This window comes from Pristiophorus japonicus, chromosome 14 (genome assembly GCF_044704955.1).
Source record: "Pristiophorus japonicus isolate sPriJap1 chromosome 14, sPriJap1.hap1, whole genome shotgun sequence".
Taxonomy (NCBI): Eukaryota; Metazoa; Chordata; class Chondrichthyes; family Pristiophoridae; genus Pristiophorus; species Pristiophorus japonicus.
In genome coordinates this window covers 107,629,468-107,645,313 of record NC_091990.1, presented here as the reverse complement: position 1 = coordinate 107,645,313, position 15,846 = coordinate 107,629,468, and the positions used below count along the sequence as shown (strand labels likewise).

The 15,846-nt window shown below is 48.2% G+C and overlaps 1 protein-coding gene across 2 annotated transcripts in view; it reads right to left on the bottom strand.

Moving 5' to 3' along the window:
* Positions 1–13,760, bottom strand: part of mical2b (microtubule associated monooxygenase, calponin and LIM domain containing 2b) — a 403,033-nt gene extending 389,273 nt beyond the window's left edge. For both annotated transcript variants that reach the window (XM_070899462.1, XM_070899461.1), the window contains exon 1: positions 13,496–13,760. The gene's annotated coding sequence lies outside the window, so the exon portion shown is untranslated. The remainder of the gene's footprint in view (positions 1–13,495) is intronic.
* Between the last annotated feature and the right edge of the window lie 2,086 nt (positions 13,761–15,846).

Below are 15,846 nucleotides of genomic sequence, written 5' to 3'. Positions count from 1 at the left end.
ACACCTCAACTAGAATTCTCCATTCCTGGCAGCATTCTCGTAAACTTGGATTCTGGTTAATCCTGTCTGAAAACATGAAAATGTATTTTTTTTCTTGTCACAATGAAAGGAAGAAATGAAACTGGTCTGAACAGCTGCTGCCTATTCTTCAGACAAAGAAAACCAGTCATTATTCCTGTCTGGCCAGTTGATCGAGACACTGTGAGCCAGCATCTGATATACTTGTCCCGTCAAGCCTGTCTTATCCATTCCTCAGGAGCTGCGAGCAACTACAAGTAGCAACAACATGATACAGTTATTACAGAGCCCACACAGTGCAGTAAAACAACACGCACTACAATTTCATACCCAAACACGATAAATTAGATGTCAGCTGTGGCTCAGTGGGTCGCACTCTCGCCTCTGACTCAGAAGGTCGTGGGTTCAAGTCCCACTCTAGAGACTTGAGCACATAAATCTAGACTGACAACACTGCACTATCGGAGAGGCAGTACTGAGGGAGTGCCGCCCTGTCAGAGGGGCAGTACTGAGGGAGCGCCATACTGTCGGAGGGACGGTACTGAGGGAGCGCCATACTGTCGGAGGGACGGTACTGAGGGAGCGCCATACTGTCGGAGGGGCAGTACTGAGGGAGCGTCACACTGTCGGAGGGGCAGTACTGAGGGAGCATTGCATTGTCGGAGGGGCAGTACTGAGGGAGCGCCACACTGTCAGAGGTGCCGTCTTTCAGATGAGACATTAAATCAAGGCCATTGCTCTATCAGGACGTAAAAGCTCCTCCATTTCGAAGGAGAGCAGGGGCAATATTTATCTCTCAACCAAATTACTGAAAGTTTATCTGGTCATTATCACATTGCTGTTTGTGGGAGCTTGCTGTGCGTAAATTGAGCTGCCGTATTTCCCACATTACAGCAGTGACTACACTCCAAAGAGTACTTCAATGGCTGTAAAGTGCTTTGGGACATCTGGTGGTCATGAAAGGCGCTGCAGAAATGGGAATCTTTATTTATTTAAAATCACACAACTGGTAGCCACAAGTCAATTGGATATTTCAGTTCACTTCCGGGTCATTAACCATTGGCCCCGAAATGCCTCGCACTGTCTGCCGCTGCACCAGCCGTGCGTAAACGGGGTTTCCGGCGGAGTTACGAAGGTGCAGGGGCAGAGCACAGGAGGAAATTCAGTGTCGATATAAAAACTAACCAAGAGCTATAAAGGGACAGATGTTTATAAAGCGAACGAGTGCGTCTGCCCAGGATCGGCTCCTTGGGCAGAAATCTTGTGAGGCTCCACTCCCGCCGTGGAATCACGTTTGTCGGGCAAGTGCATTGGAGAATTACTCCCTCCGCACATCGTCATTCTCAGCTCCTTCGCCAGCTCCTCATTTCTCTTCAGCTGATGACCAACTCAAAACACAAGAACATTAGAAATAGGAGCAGGAGTCGACAATTCGGCCCCTCGAGCCTGATCTGTCATTCAATGAGATCGTGGCTGATCTTCCACCTCAATACTTTCCCGCCCTATCTCCATATCCCTAGATTCCCTTAATAGCCAAAAATCTATCGATCTCTGTCTTGAATATACTTGACTGAGCCTCCACAGCCCTCTGGGGTAGAGAATTCCTGAGATTCACCACCCTCTGAGTGAAGAAATTTCACCTCATCTCAGTCCTAAATGGCCGACCCCTTATTCTGAAACTGTGACCCTGATTCTAGACTCCCCAGCCAGAGGAATCATCCTCCTTACTTCTTCCCTGTCAAGCTCTGTAAGAAAATTGTATGTTTCAATGTGATCAGCTCTCATTCTTCTAAACTCTAGAGAATATAGGCCTGGTCTACTCAATCTCTCCTCATAGGGCAATCCCCCCATCCCAGGAATCAGTCTGGTGAACCTTTGTTGCAGTCCCTCTATGGCAAGGAGACCAAAACTGTGCACCAGGTGTGGTCACACCAGGGCCCTATATAATTGCAGTAAGATGGCTTTTCTTTTATATTCAAATCCTCTTGTAACAAAGACCAATGTACCATTTGCTTTCTTAATTGATTGCTGGGCCTGCATGTGAAGTTTGCAAAGCCAGCATTAAAGAACAAGATGAAAGGTTACTGCGATAAATGGGGAACAGGGCAGGGACAGTTTCAGTGCGTTCCCATTCTAACAACACTCTCAATATCCCACACAAGGACATTAACTGTGCTTTCCGAAGGGCAAAAAAGACTGAGATAAGCATGGATGAGGGAGGGCCGTTTGGCCCATCTGATTCATTCTGCCAGAGAAACCAATGATTCCCTCCCATCCCAACCCTAACCCACCCCCTGAATAACCCAAGCCTTTCTATCTGTGGCCCCACCCGCAGACTACAACAACTTGCATTTATCACAGACTCAGAAATTTACGGCACAGAAGGAAGCCATTTCGGCCCATTGTGTCCGCGCCGGCCGACCAAGAGCTAAACCCACTTTCCAGCTCTTGGTCCGTAGCCCTGTCGGTTACAGCAATTCAAGTACTTTTTAAATGTGATGAGGGTTTCTGCCTCTACCACCCTTTCAGGCAGTAAGTTCCAGACCCCCACCACCCTCTGGGTGAAAATATTTCTCCTCAAATCCCCTCTAAATCTCCTACCAGTTACTTTACATCTCTGTCCCCTGGTTGTTGACCTCTCTGCTAAGGGAAATTAGGTCAGAAGAACAGAAGAAATAAGAGCATGAGTAGGCCATCCAGCCCCTCGAGTCTGCTCCGCCATTTAATACGATCATGGCTGATCTGATCATGGACTTAAGGTCCACTTCCCTGCCCACTCCCTATAACCCCTTGTCGGTTAAGAAACTATCTATCTCTGTCTTAAATGCATTCAATGACCCAGCATCCACAGCTCTCTGAGGCAGCGAACTCCACAGATTTATAACCCTAAGAAGAAATTTCTCCTCATCCCAGTTTTAAATGGGCGGCCCCTTATTTTTCTATCTTTAAGGTCCTTCCTATCCATTCTATCTAGGCCCCTCATAATTTTATACACCTCAATAAGGTCTCCCCTCAGCCTCCTCTGTTCCAAAGAAAACAATCCCAGCCTATCCAATCTTTCCTCATACCTAAAATTCTCCAGTCCTGGCAACATCCTCGTAAATCTCCTTTGTACCTTCTCTAGTGCAATCACATCTTTCCTGTAATGCGGTGACCAGAACTGCACGCAGTACTCTAGCTATGTTTTATATGGCTTAGTGTTTTATAAGGTTGAATATAGCGCCTTTAGTGCAGTGAAACATCACTAGTTTCTTCACAGGATCGTAGATAAGACCACATTTCACATCGAGCCACATGAGGGGATATTAGGACTGGTGACCAAAAGCTTAGTCAAAGAGGTGGGATTTAAGGAGTGTCTTAAAAGGAGGAGAGAGAAGCAGAGAGGTTTAGGGAGGGAATTCCAGAGCTTGGGGCCCAGGCAGCTGAAGGCACGGCCGCCAATGGTGGAGCAATGGAATTTGGGCGGGGGGGGGGGGGGTTGGAGAAGCCAGGGTGGGGTGGGAGGATGCTCAAGAGGCCAGAATATCTCGGGTATTGCACGCAGTCCGGGGTCGATCTTAACTTTTGGGCGGAGTGCGACGTTTGGTCGCCCGTTCCCGCGGTTTAACTTGAAGCCATGCTCAGAATTAACTCCTTCTATTCCACTCAGTATCATATATCGGGTCCCGTCCCACTAGCTGCCTTTCAAGTTTAAAAGTCACCAATAAATGCATTAACGGTTTAAGTTAATTTGACAACAGATTTGCTGATTAACGCCGTGAGGCACAGACTATTTTGAATTAAGTTGATTTGAATGAAGGGGCTGTGGTATGTTGGGTACATTGTGGCAGGCCAACTTCATTGGCTGTGAAGTGCTTTGGGACACAAGGTCATGAAAGATGCTATATAAATGCAAGTTCTTTCTTTCCATCCTATTTCACACAGGGAGCGGTGTGCGGGTGATAAGAAATTGTTCATCACATTAGGAGTTGCAACAGTTAGGGACCCCTCTGAGGAATCTTTGGGTTCAGTGATTCTTGTGTCTGGTTAATGTGGTTGTCTGTCTCTCTCTCTCTCTCTCTCTCTGTGTCTCTCTCTCTCTCTCTCTCTCTCTCTCTCTCTCTCTCGGGATCCCTGCCAGCAAAAAACTCATTTCCAGTTTTAAACAGTTACACTTGGCTTCTGCTTTTAAAAGGAAACTTCAGTTAATTTCCCGAAAGTTTATGAATATCCATTCGCTCTCTAAGTTGCTGCTAAGTAGTTTACTTTATCTTTTATTACCTCACATTAGTCAGGATGTAATATGACTCCGGGAGACTGACACCAATTCATAAATTATAAATCTTTCCCAGCGGTGAGAGAATTATAAAAGCAATTATGCATGAGAACCCGAAATGAATACTGTCGGATTGTGGCATTCTGATCTGGTAATCGGGCACTGCACACTGCACACACGTACATGGACACACACTGCACACGCACATGGATACACACTGCACATGCGTGCACACGTACATGGACACACACTGCACGCGCGCGCACACGTACATGGACACACACTGCACGCGCGCGCACACGCACATGGACACACACTGCACACGCGTGCACACGTACATGGACACACACTGCACACGCGCGCACACGCACATGGATACACACTGCATACGCGTGCACACGCACATGGATACACACTGCATACGCGTGCACACGCACATGGATACACACTGCACAATCAAGAACCTAGAATCAAGGCCAGCAGCACTGTCCATTGTCCATTGATGGACCAGATTCAGTTCCTGTGCCCATTCCCCCTCCCGTTCCCGCTCCCAGATAGAGAAGCCTCTGGCACCAGGTGCGAAATCCCGAGCCTCCTTTCCCCTTGGGTGGGACCATCGAAGGCAGCATGGTGGCGATTTCCCAACACTCGGCACTGGGAGCCCAAACTCTGGAAAATCAACCCTGTCCTTCTCGCTTAGATTCAACTCTAATTTTTTATTTATTGTTTGTTGAGATGTGGGAGTCGCTGGCAAGCTCAGCATTTATTGCCCATCCCAAGGTGCCTCGAGAAGGTGGTGGTGAGCCACTTTCGTGAACCGCTGGCAGTTTAATACAACTGAGGGGCTCACTGGGCCACTTCAGAGTCAACCCCATTGGTGTGGGACTGGAGTCACATCTAGGCCAGACTGGGTAAGGACAGCAGGTTTCCTTCCCTGAAGGAAATCAGTGAACTAGTTGGGTGTTTACGACAATCCGACAGCTTGGTAATCACTTTTACTGAGACCAGCTTTTAATTTTCAGAATTTTTTTAATTGAATTCAAATTCTCAAACAGCCCATGGTGGGATTTGAATTCACGTTCTCTGGATTATTGGCCCAGTAACACAACCACTGTACTGTCACACCCATTAATTAATAATGTTAGAACATAAGAATATAAGAATTAGAAGCAGGAGGAGGCCATTGGGCCCCTCGAGCCTGTTCTGCCATTCAATAAGATCATGGCTGATCTTCAACCTCAACTTTACTTTCCTACACTGTCCCCATATCCCTTGATATCCAAAAATCTATCAATCTGAGCCTTGAATATATTCAAAGACTGAGCCTCCACAGCCTACCGTTCCAACATTTTGCGTCGTATAAACCTTTCACACCTCAAAACATTTAATGAAATGATGCATTAGAAGTAGTTGATTTCTATTGTCATAGAATCATAGAATTATAGAATAGGGTTGCTTATTCCGGCAGTAGCAGAAGAGTGTGCTGCACAGGGCAAGTTTCCTACAGCACTGAAAGGGTTAAAGAGATGTCCCACCAATGATTAACAACCTGTGGCACAAGTGGTCAGTCTCAATGTGGTCAACAGCTATGAAAAGGGCTGAGGTGGTACTAATGTCAAAGGTCGCATTGCTCCACCCGAGTCTACAAGCAGCAGAGGAGATTATTTGCGGTCCCAGAATTGAATGTCCCGTTTAAGGCCATGCCTTTTAAAGCACTGTGCGGCTGGGCAAGCCCAAGTCATACTGCAGACTGCGCCTCGCCGCGGAGAATGTGCTCGGCCACTGTAATGTTTTCACCTGTGAGCATGCTCACAGGTTTGAAGAACTGTTGACACCATTCCCAGAGGGCTAGTCTGTTGGTCCCCTTCCTTTCCCTGGATCAGGAGAAGGCAGAGTGGATCATGAGTATCTTTTCAGGACTCTGCGCGCTTTCAGGTTCGGGATGCATTTTGTCGCCCGGATCCGACTTTTGTACGCCGCCGCAGAGTTTCTGATTAAGGTTAAAGGGTCTTTGATGGCGCCCCTTCGCTTTGGGAGAGGGGTGCACCAGGGATGCCCCATGTCCGGCCAGTTATATGCCTTATGCGTGGAGTGCATCATCACCCCCGGCAACCAAATTTTAATTTGACCGTTTATTGTCTAGAAGTTTTATTGTTTAACGTCCAAAGTTTAATTTTTTTGGTTTTGGTGCCCCCTTATAAGGGGGGCACTTGATTTATAGTTTTACTAAAATAGTTGTAGAGCTGTTGAGTTGAGAACGGCTTAGCCAGTCACGTGATGTTCACAAGACTCAATAAAACCCCAGCCAGTTGGGTTTGGGGGATCCACGATGAGGCAGGTGGTCGTGAGCGTGATGGATGAATGGGTAATGTGTAGTGTGATTGTTAAATCTTTTGCTAATAGACCAACTAGTTCTTAATAGCAATGTGTTGCTGTGAATTCTTAAGCAAAGAACCCATGAAGCAAATACATTACACCCTCCAAACACCGGTTAACTCACGAGTGAGGACAGCTGTCACCTCGCCATCAGGAACACACGGGTTAAACATGAAGTTTAAGATGTTCCCAGGCGGCCAAAATCAGCCCTGTAGAAGCTTTGAAAACTTTACTTCCTTTGTTGGTCAGAGCTACACTGCTGAAGTGGGCTCGGAACTGACAGCTCCAGGAATGATGGCCAAGAGTCATTGCTGGATCATAAATAGCTCGTTGCTCCATAAATACACGTTGCGACAGAGAGTTTCAAAGGCTCAATGTGACAGGCAGATTACAGGGAAGACAAGAATTCCCAAATAAAACCTTGCAGATGGTACAAATGTCCGTACATGGAACTGACTAGCCGCGGCAATGTGAAGCATTGGTCGTCACGTAACATCACATGACTCAAAGCCATCGCCACTTTGAACTGGTACAAAAGGGGCACTGTGGCTGGCCAGGTTTTTCAAACTGGGATCCCAAGGGCCCAGGGCTGTCCTTGAGCGGAATGTTAGGATTTCCCCAACATCATCAGCTTACTGCATCAGTTGTCAGATATTGTTTGTCGTATGGAGGAGAGCGTGAGGATTCGCAGGCCGGTTAACAGTCTGACAGGACACGACGTGAACACTCCCTTCATGTCCGTAACCATCTTCCTCCCAGTCGATGGGGGCAGTTGGGGGTGGGGGGTGGAGGGGGTTAGTCGAACGGGGGGGGGCAGGGGGGGGAACGGGCAGGGTTTAGGGACTCCCACAACCCATACGATGATGGGAGGGGTCACCCGCACTCACCGGACGGGAGGATCCCACTGGATGTCAACCCAGGATTCCAAGCTGGAGTTCCGGTCTCCACTTACCTGGGGCTGGGTTCGAAGCCAGGAACTTCTGACTCCGAGGGGGGACTTTGTCAGCCGTGGCTCAGTGGGTAGCACACTCGCCTCTGAGTCAGAAGGTTGTGTGCTCAAGTCTCACTCCAGGGACTTGAGCACAAAAAACATCTAGGCTGACACTCCCAGTGCAGTGTTGAGGGAGGTGCCGTCTTTTGGATGAGACGTTAAACCGAGGACCCGTCTGCTCTCTCAGGTAAAAGATCCCACGGTACTATTTCATAGACAAGCAGGGGAGTTATCCCCGGTGTCCTGGGGCCAATGTTTATCCCTCAATCAAAATAACAAAAAAAACTTTATCTGGTCATTATCACATTGCTGTTTGTGGGAGCTTACTGTGCATACATTGGCTGCAGCGTTTCCTACATTACAACAGTGACTACACTTCAAAAAGTACTGCATTGGCTGTAAAGTGCTTCGAGACGTCCGGTGGTCATAATAGGCGCTATATAAATCCAAATTTTTCTTTCTTTCCAGCAGTGAGCCAAAGTCTCCATCATTGACCTCTTCCCATGCCTTTACTAACAAAACCGTCAAAACTCTCCCAAGCACAGGCTGCCCTGGGAAGAGGCAGTGTCCCATCAGACTGCATTAACACCCTCGCTGCAGAGTCAGTGTGCAACAGTCTCACTCCGTGCGTGCACACACACACACACACACACACACACACACACACACACACACACACACTTCATTGCTTTCTGTTTCCCGTCTCATGTCTGAAATTCTGTTTTTTTTCCTCTTTTCCACAGGCGCTGTTGATGATTCTGCCATCTCCATTTACCCCCTCTCTAGGCTCATCTTTTGTTTCTTAACTTGTCCCATGACCATCTCCTTTTTGCCTTGCACCCTCATCTCTTTTGTTTCTTCATCTCTCCTGCCGTCCACCCTATCACAGACCTTCCCTTTTGTTCTTTCCTCCCCTCCCCCTTTCAGTGCCCCTTAAGAATCTGTTCATTTCGAACATTTGCCAGTTCTGACGAAGGATATCGACCTGAAACATTAACTCTGTTTCTCTCTCCACAGATGTGGCCTGACCCGCTGAGAATTTCCAACATTTTCTGCTTATATTTCAGATTCCAGCACCCGCAGTATTTTGCTTTTGCACACCAAGATACTGTTGTGTAAAACCACACTCGGGGTCTGAACCTGACCCCAGGCCAAAGCAGAGTGAGATTTCCTGCACCCGATCAGTCCCGGACTCCACATTCACACCACAAACTCCTAGCACCCACTGTGAGGCCAAGCGGATTCCCACAGACACTGCAATTGTTGGTGAAAATGCGCTGACACTGTAACACTCGTCCTGCTTGGAATCACGTTGATAAGCGTGAGCAATTAAACACAAATGGCGTAAACAGAAAGCTCACCCCACACTTGCGGAGAAAACTGACTCTGGCCTGTGTCAGGATTGTTGAAAGTTATTTGACTCCCTTTCTGGGATATATTCCATACTTTGAGAGCAATCAGTGAAGAACTCTACCCCCCCGCCCCACCCCCACCCCCACGGCCCCCACTCCCCCCACACACTTTAATCTGGGGAAGGATTCCAGCAATGCTGCAAAATGACGACAGCACAACTTTAAACAAACTGTCATTTTCACTCAGGTTCACACAAATTGCAATAGTCTGTCTGCGTTCAAATCTCTCTGTGGCCTCGCCCCCTCCCTATCTCTGTAATTTCCTCCAGCCCTACAACCCTCCCAGATCTCTGCATCCCTCCAATTCTGACCTCTTGAACATCCCTGATTTTAATCGCTCCACCATTAGCGGCTGTGCCTTCAGCTGCCTGGGCCCCAAGCTCTGGAATTCCCTCCCGAAACCTCGCCGCCTCTCTCTGTCTCCACCTTTAAGACGCTCCTTAAAACCCAACTCTTTGACCAAGCTTTTGGTCACCTGTCCCCAATATCTCTCTACGTGGCTCGGTGTTAAATTGTGTCTGATTTACCCTCCTTGAGGAGCCTTGGGACGTTTTACCACGTTAAAGGCACGATATAAATACAAGTTGTTGTTGCTGTTATCCTTTTCCCGGGAACGTCTCTCCAATCGGGTGCTCCCTGGTGCAACACTGGGAACGGGAGCCCCGGACATTCCGATAGGAATTATCAGGGAGCAGTGGGACCCTGTAAAACACCATTGCGTGTCCAGGGTTGGGCCCTTCTAAACACTGCACAATCTGCCACTTCACTCCTGAAAACCCACATCGCAGCAACACCATCATAACAGACTGTAATCCGTCTTTCAGATCAGACGTTAAACCAAGGCCCCGTCTGCTCTCTCGGGGTGGACGTAAAAGATCCCATGGCATGATTTTGAAGAGCAGGAGAGTTATCCCCGGTATCTTGGGGCCAATATTTATCCCTCAAACAGCGCTGAAAACAGATGATCTGTTCACATCACATTGCTATTTGTGGGAGTTTGCTGTGTGCAAATTGGTTGCCATATTTCTTACATTACATTTCCATTAGATAGAATTTATACAGCACAGAAACAAGCCATTCAGCCCAACAGGTCCATGCCGGTGTATCTGCTCCACACGAGCCTCCTCTCACCCCCTTCATGTCACCCCATCAACATATCCTTCGATTCCTTGCTCCCTCGTGTGTTTATCCAGCTTCCCCTTTGAATGCATCTATACTATTCACCTCAACCACTCCTTGTGGTAGCGAGTTCTACATTCTCACCATTCTCTGGGTAAAGAAGTTTCTCCTGAATTCCCCATTGGATTTATTAGTCACTATCTTGTATTAATTGCCCCAACAGTGACTGAACTTCAAAAGTACTTCATTGGCTGTAAAGCACATTGGAATGTCCTGAGGTCAAGAATGGCACTGTAGAAATGTAAGTCCTTTCTTTCTATAATCATATTCCTACAGAAATAACTATCGGCAAAGTCAGTGGGTACACCTTTGAGACATTCGTGTATCATCTCCTCTTCTGCTTCTCTTCACTGGTTTAAGGCAGGTGTTAACCTGTTTATGCTCAATGGGCAAACTCCTTGCCAAAATACCAGGTAGACAATGCCAGAAAAACATCTCCCAAACAGTAATTCCTAAATGTATTATTGCCTCGAACAGTAACCAGCCCAGAGAGTGTACACACACATCCGCAACCAAGGCACAAGTAACATTGAGCCTGAGTTACTTAAACTTCCGCTCGAACACCTTGTGCCTGTGGCTGTTTCGCCATCACTGTAAACATAGAGCACGTTCCCGCTGTAGCAAGAGTTTTGAAAGAAAGCCCCTCACCCCCGAGTCAAAAGGTCGAGAGTTCAAGTCCTACTCCAGAGACCTGAGCCCATATTCGAGGCCAACACTCTTAGTGCAGTACTCAGGGAGTGTTGCGCTGAGGGAGGGGCCATCTTTCGGATGATACGTTAAACCGAGGCCCCCTCTGCCCCCCTCAGGTGGATGTAAAAGATCCCGCAGCCACTATTTGAAGAAGAGCGGTGGGGAGAGATCCCCCCGGTGTCCTGGGCCAATATTTACCCTTCAATCAACATCACTAAAGAACAGATTGTCTGGTCATTATTGTAATGTATGCATCTGTGAGTATGCTCAAGATTTGTAGAGCTGTTGACTGTGCAAGAACAGCCCGTACATTCCCCACTTTGCCATTCTCGTCTACCATCCGGGCATCTTGCCGTCCGGAGGAGGCGGGGTTCCTCAGTGGAGCGCTCTCTACGTGGGAGTCCTCCCTTTATTAATTGGGGACTTGGCCTGGAGGGTGTTGCACAGGGCAGTCCCGTGCAATAGGTTTTAAAGTCAGTTCACAGACTCCCAGGCCGCTTGCAATTTCTGCGGTCTAAAGGAGTCCGTGTTCCATGTGTATGTTGAGTGTGCGAGGTTGCAGCCCCTGTTCCATTATTTGAAGGGGCTGCTCCTCAAATTCTGGCTGCACTTCAGTCCCACACTCCTGATCTTTGGGCACCCTGTGCGGGGGGGAAAGAGGGCAGGTCGGAAGGCCTCCTCGTAGGATTGCTCCTGGGCATGGCCAAGGGGGCCATCACCCGGTCCAGGCAGCGGGCGGTCGTGGGGGTCATTCAGCCCGACTGCCTGCCTCTCTTCGACGGTTACATCCAAGCCAGGGTGTCCCTGGAGATGGAGCACGCAGTGTCCACCGGTATGCTCGCGGCCTTCCGCGAGAGGTGAGCACCAGAGGGATCGGAGTGCATCATCACTCGCAGCAACCAAATTTTAATTTGATCCACTAATGTCTAAAGTTTAATTTGTTTAAGTTTGTTGGTTTTAGTGCCCCCCCTTTAATCAGGGGGCACTTGATTCATGGTTTCAACTGAAATAGTTGTAGAGCTGTTGACTGTACGGGCTGCTCTTGCATATTCTCCACTTTGCCATCCTCGTCTGCCGTCCGGACATGCCATGGCGCGCCATCTTGCCATCCGGAGGAGGCGGGGGTCCCCAATGGAGTGCTCTCTACGCGGGAGTCCTCCCTTTATTTATTGGGGACTTGGCCTGGAGGGTGTTGCACGGAGCAGTCCTGTTCAATAGGTTTTTACGTCGGTTCACGGACTCCCAGGCCGCCTATAATTTCTGCGGTCTGGAGAAGTCCGTGTTCCAAGTCTATGTTCAATGTGTGAGGCTGCAGCCCCTATTCCATTATTTGAAGGGGCTGCTCCTCAAATTCTGGTTGCACTTCAGTCAAACACTCCTGATCTTTGGGAGTCGGTGCGAAGGGGTGCGGGCAGGTCGGAGGGCTTCCTCGTAGGACTGCTCCTGGGCATGACCAAGGTGGCCATTAACCAGTCCAGGCAGCGGGCGGTCGAAGGGGTCGTTCAGACCGACTGCCTGCCTCTCTTCCACGGGTACATCTGAGCCAGGGTGTCCCTGGAGATGGAGCACGCGGTGTCCACTGGTACGCTCGCGGCCTTCCGCGAGAGGTGGGCGCCGGAGGGACTGGATTGCATCATCACCCCGGCAACCAAATTTTTATTTGATCTATGTTTCCTGTAAAGTTTTATTTGTAAATTTGCGGCTTCTAGTGCCCTTACCAAAAGGGGGCACTTGGCTTTAAGTTCGATTAAAATAGTTGTAGAGCTGTTGAGTTGTGAGTGGCTTAGGTCAGTAATGTGATGTTTACAAGATTCAATAAAAGCCCAGCCAGTTGGGTTTGGGGGATCCATGATGAGGCAGGTTGTTGTGAGCTTGGTGGATGAACTGGTAATGTGTTGTGTGATTGTTAAACCTTTGCGAATAAACCAACTAGTTCTTAATAGCAACGTGTTGCTATGAATTCTTAAAGCAAAGAACCCATGGAGCAAAAACATTACAATGATCACATGGGACCTTGCCCACCGCCTTTCCTACATTACAACAGTGACTATACTTCAAAAAAAAGTACTTCATTGGCTCTAAAGAAAGGCGGCGAAGCGCTTTGGGTCGTCCTGAGGGGGTGAAAAGGTGCTGTATATAAATACAAGTTCTCCCTCTGAGAATTTTACATGATTCCAATGTCGGTTGCAGTATTGGAGTTCATGTATTGACACTTGCTTCGCCCCATAAACTACCAGCAGATTCGGTGTATTTAAAGCGGGCAGCAGAAATAGCTGTGCTGAGCTGGTTATTTCTGCTGCAAAAATGCAGATGAGGTAGCTGGGGGAAGTTAATGATTAAACAGCAGCTGTAGTTGTAAATGGGAATAAGTGTGGGCCGGCAGTAACCCCATACAATGCCACAGAAACCCGACACAGCGCCGACATTCAATGCTGCTTGTAAACTTAGCTGCCCACCGCGCTCAACAAATAACATTGCATGTCTAATGAACAGAGGTGGAACTTTAATTAGTCCGACTTGACCGAGTAACACTTGTTCCAACCGAAGGAATAAAATAGCTTGTATCCTACTTACATCAGCACTGCCCGGGAGTTGCTTCCTGTCACTTGCTGCTTCTCCACAAGGCAGATGTTCACTTTTTTTAAAAACAGTTTATTTAAAATAAAGACGGTTCAGTATATTTTAGCACATTTCACTGTCGGTTGCGAATATCCGTCTGCCCCACTGTAGGGAGTTAGCAGCGGGTCTGGGAGAACCCAGCTCCCAGTTCAGTCTGAAAATAAACAACCACTTCTGTACATTTCACACACACAAAGTTTGAAAGGCTGTTCCCTCCCAGCCTGTGTGTGTGGCTCTGGGCTGGGCTGATCACACAGACACGGTCCAATCAGCAGTCAGGGAGTGTTGCAAGTGACGTCTCTCAACCACTGTCAGCAAGTTGAAAGTTATCCGGAGCAGGAAAGGAATTATATTTACATATACATTTATTTATTAAAAACCATTTCTATCCTGAGCACTGGACTTTCCGGGTACTTCTTAAGTGGAACTTTCCACAACTTGTAAGAACCTTTCCAAGGAATTTGATTCAGGAGCTTCCCAGTGCTGTCAATACATTTACAAGTCAAACAGCCTCAAGCGTTTTTCCTGCTCCATTCACCCACAACAAACATCCCAGCACTGCAGCACCCACACACATGTTTGGGGGCAAAATAGAAACGCCACCGGTAATTATTCAGCTCAACGCAATGCGGGTAACCCTGGCACAAAAGAAAAAATAGCACAGATGCTGCCAATCTGAAATATAAACAGACATTGTTGGAGATACTCGGGCCAAGAAAGGATATGGATTTAGATAGCGCCTTTCAGCCACTGAAGTGGTATGGTGACGACACTTTAAAAGGACTTCATTGTCTGAAAGGTGCTGTATAACTGTAAGTTAACTGTGACTCAGTGGGTAGCACTCTCGCTTCCGAGTCAGAAAGTTGTGGGTTCAAGTCGAACTTGAGGATATAAATTTAGGCTGACACACCAATGCAGTGCTGAGGAAGTGCTGCACTGTTGGAGGGACAACACTGAGGGAGCACTGCATTGTCACAACCTCTGTCTTTCAGATGAGATGTTAAACCGAGGCCTCGTCTGCTCTCTTAGGTGGATATAAAATATCCCACAGCCACCTTTTTGAAGAAGAGCAGGGGAGTTCTCCCTGGTGTCCTGGCCCAATATTTATCCCCAATCAACATCAGTATAAACAGATTATCTGGTCATTACCACAGTGCTGAGGTGCAACATCTCCACTGACACCTGGGAATCCATGGCCAAAGGCCTAAGTGGAGGAAGTGCATCCGGGAGGGTGCTGAGCATCTCGAGTCTCATCATTGAGAGCATGCAAAAATCAAGCGCAGGCAGCGGAAAGAGCATGCGGCAAACCAGTCCCACCCTCCCCTTCCCTCAACGACTGTCTGTCCCACCTGTGATAGAGACTGTGGTTCTCGTATTGCACTTTACAGCCACCGAAGAACTCATGTTAAGTGTGGAAGCAAGTCTTCCTCAATTCCGAGGGACTGCCTATGAGGATGCTGCAACGTGGAGGCCCTGACCTGCTTGAGAACACTAGCAGCAGGTCGGGGCCTGGGAGTAGCGTGGAGACATGCTATTTCAGGGAGCAGCGCGAGCTGGTGCAGGAGGGTGACGGCAGAGAAGAGTGACATCATCAAGGTCCAGGTCGGTGATTGAAGCGTGGGCAGATACAGCAGGAGCGGTGAGAGACTGTGGAGGGATGTGATCGGGGCCCAGGAGAGGTGTGAGTTCGGGGCCAGGGGCCCAGGGGCAGCCTGGGCCAGCCCACACTGCCATATGTGTGCGCACTAGGTCTGTGCAGCAGAGCAGGTCTCCAGTCGTCTTGGAAACCTTTGCCACTGGACCAAGGCCTAATTCTGTCAAGCCCGTGTGGTGGCTGGTGTGCAACGGCCACCATGCGTTAAAAAAATCCAAGCACAGGCATCTTCCATCCTTCAGGATGGAGTTCGGGACCTGGAATATTAGGTCCTTCATTGAAACACCTGTGAACTCATTCTTTTTTGGCGTGGAAGCAAGTCATCCTCGTTTTGAGGGACTGCCTATGATGATAATGATGATGATGCTGTTGGTGGGAGCTTGCTGTGCACAAATTGGCTGCCGCGTTTCCTACATTATAACTACTGGATAGGGTAGATAGAGTGAAACTATTTCCGCTGGTTGGGGAGTCTAGGACCAGGGGGCATTTAGTCTGAAAATTAAAGCCAGACCTTTCAGGAGTGATATTAGGAAACACTTCTACACACAAAGGGTGGTAGAAGTTTGGAATTCTCTTCCCCAAATGAATCAATTGTTAATTTTAAATCGGAGATGGATAGCTTTCTGTTAACCAAAGGTATTAAGGGATATGG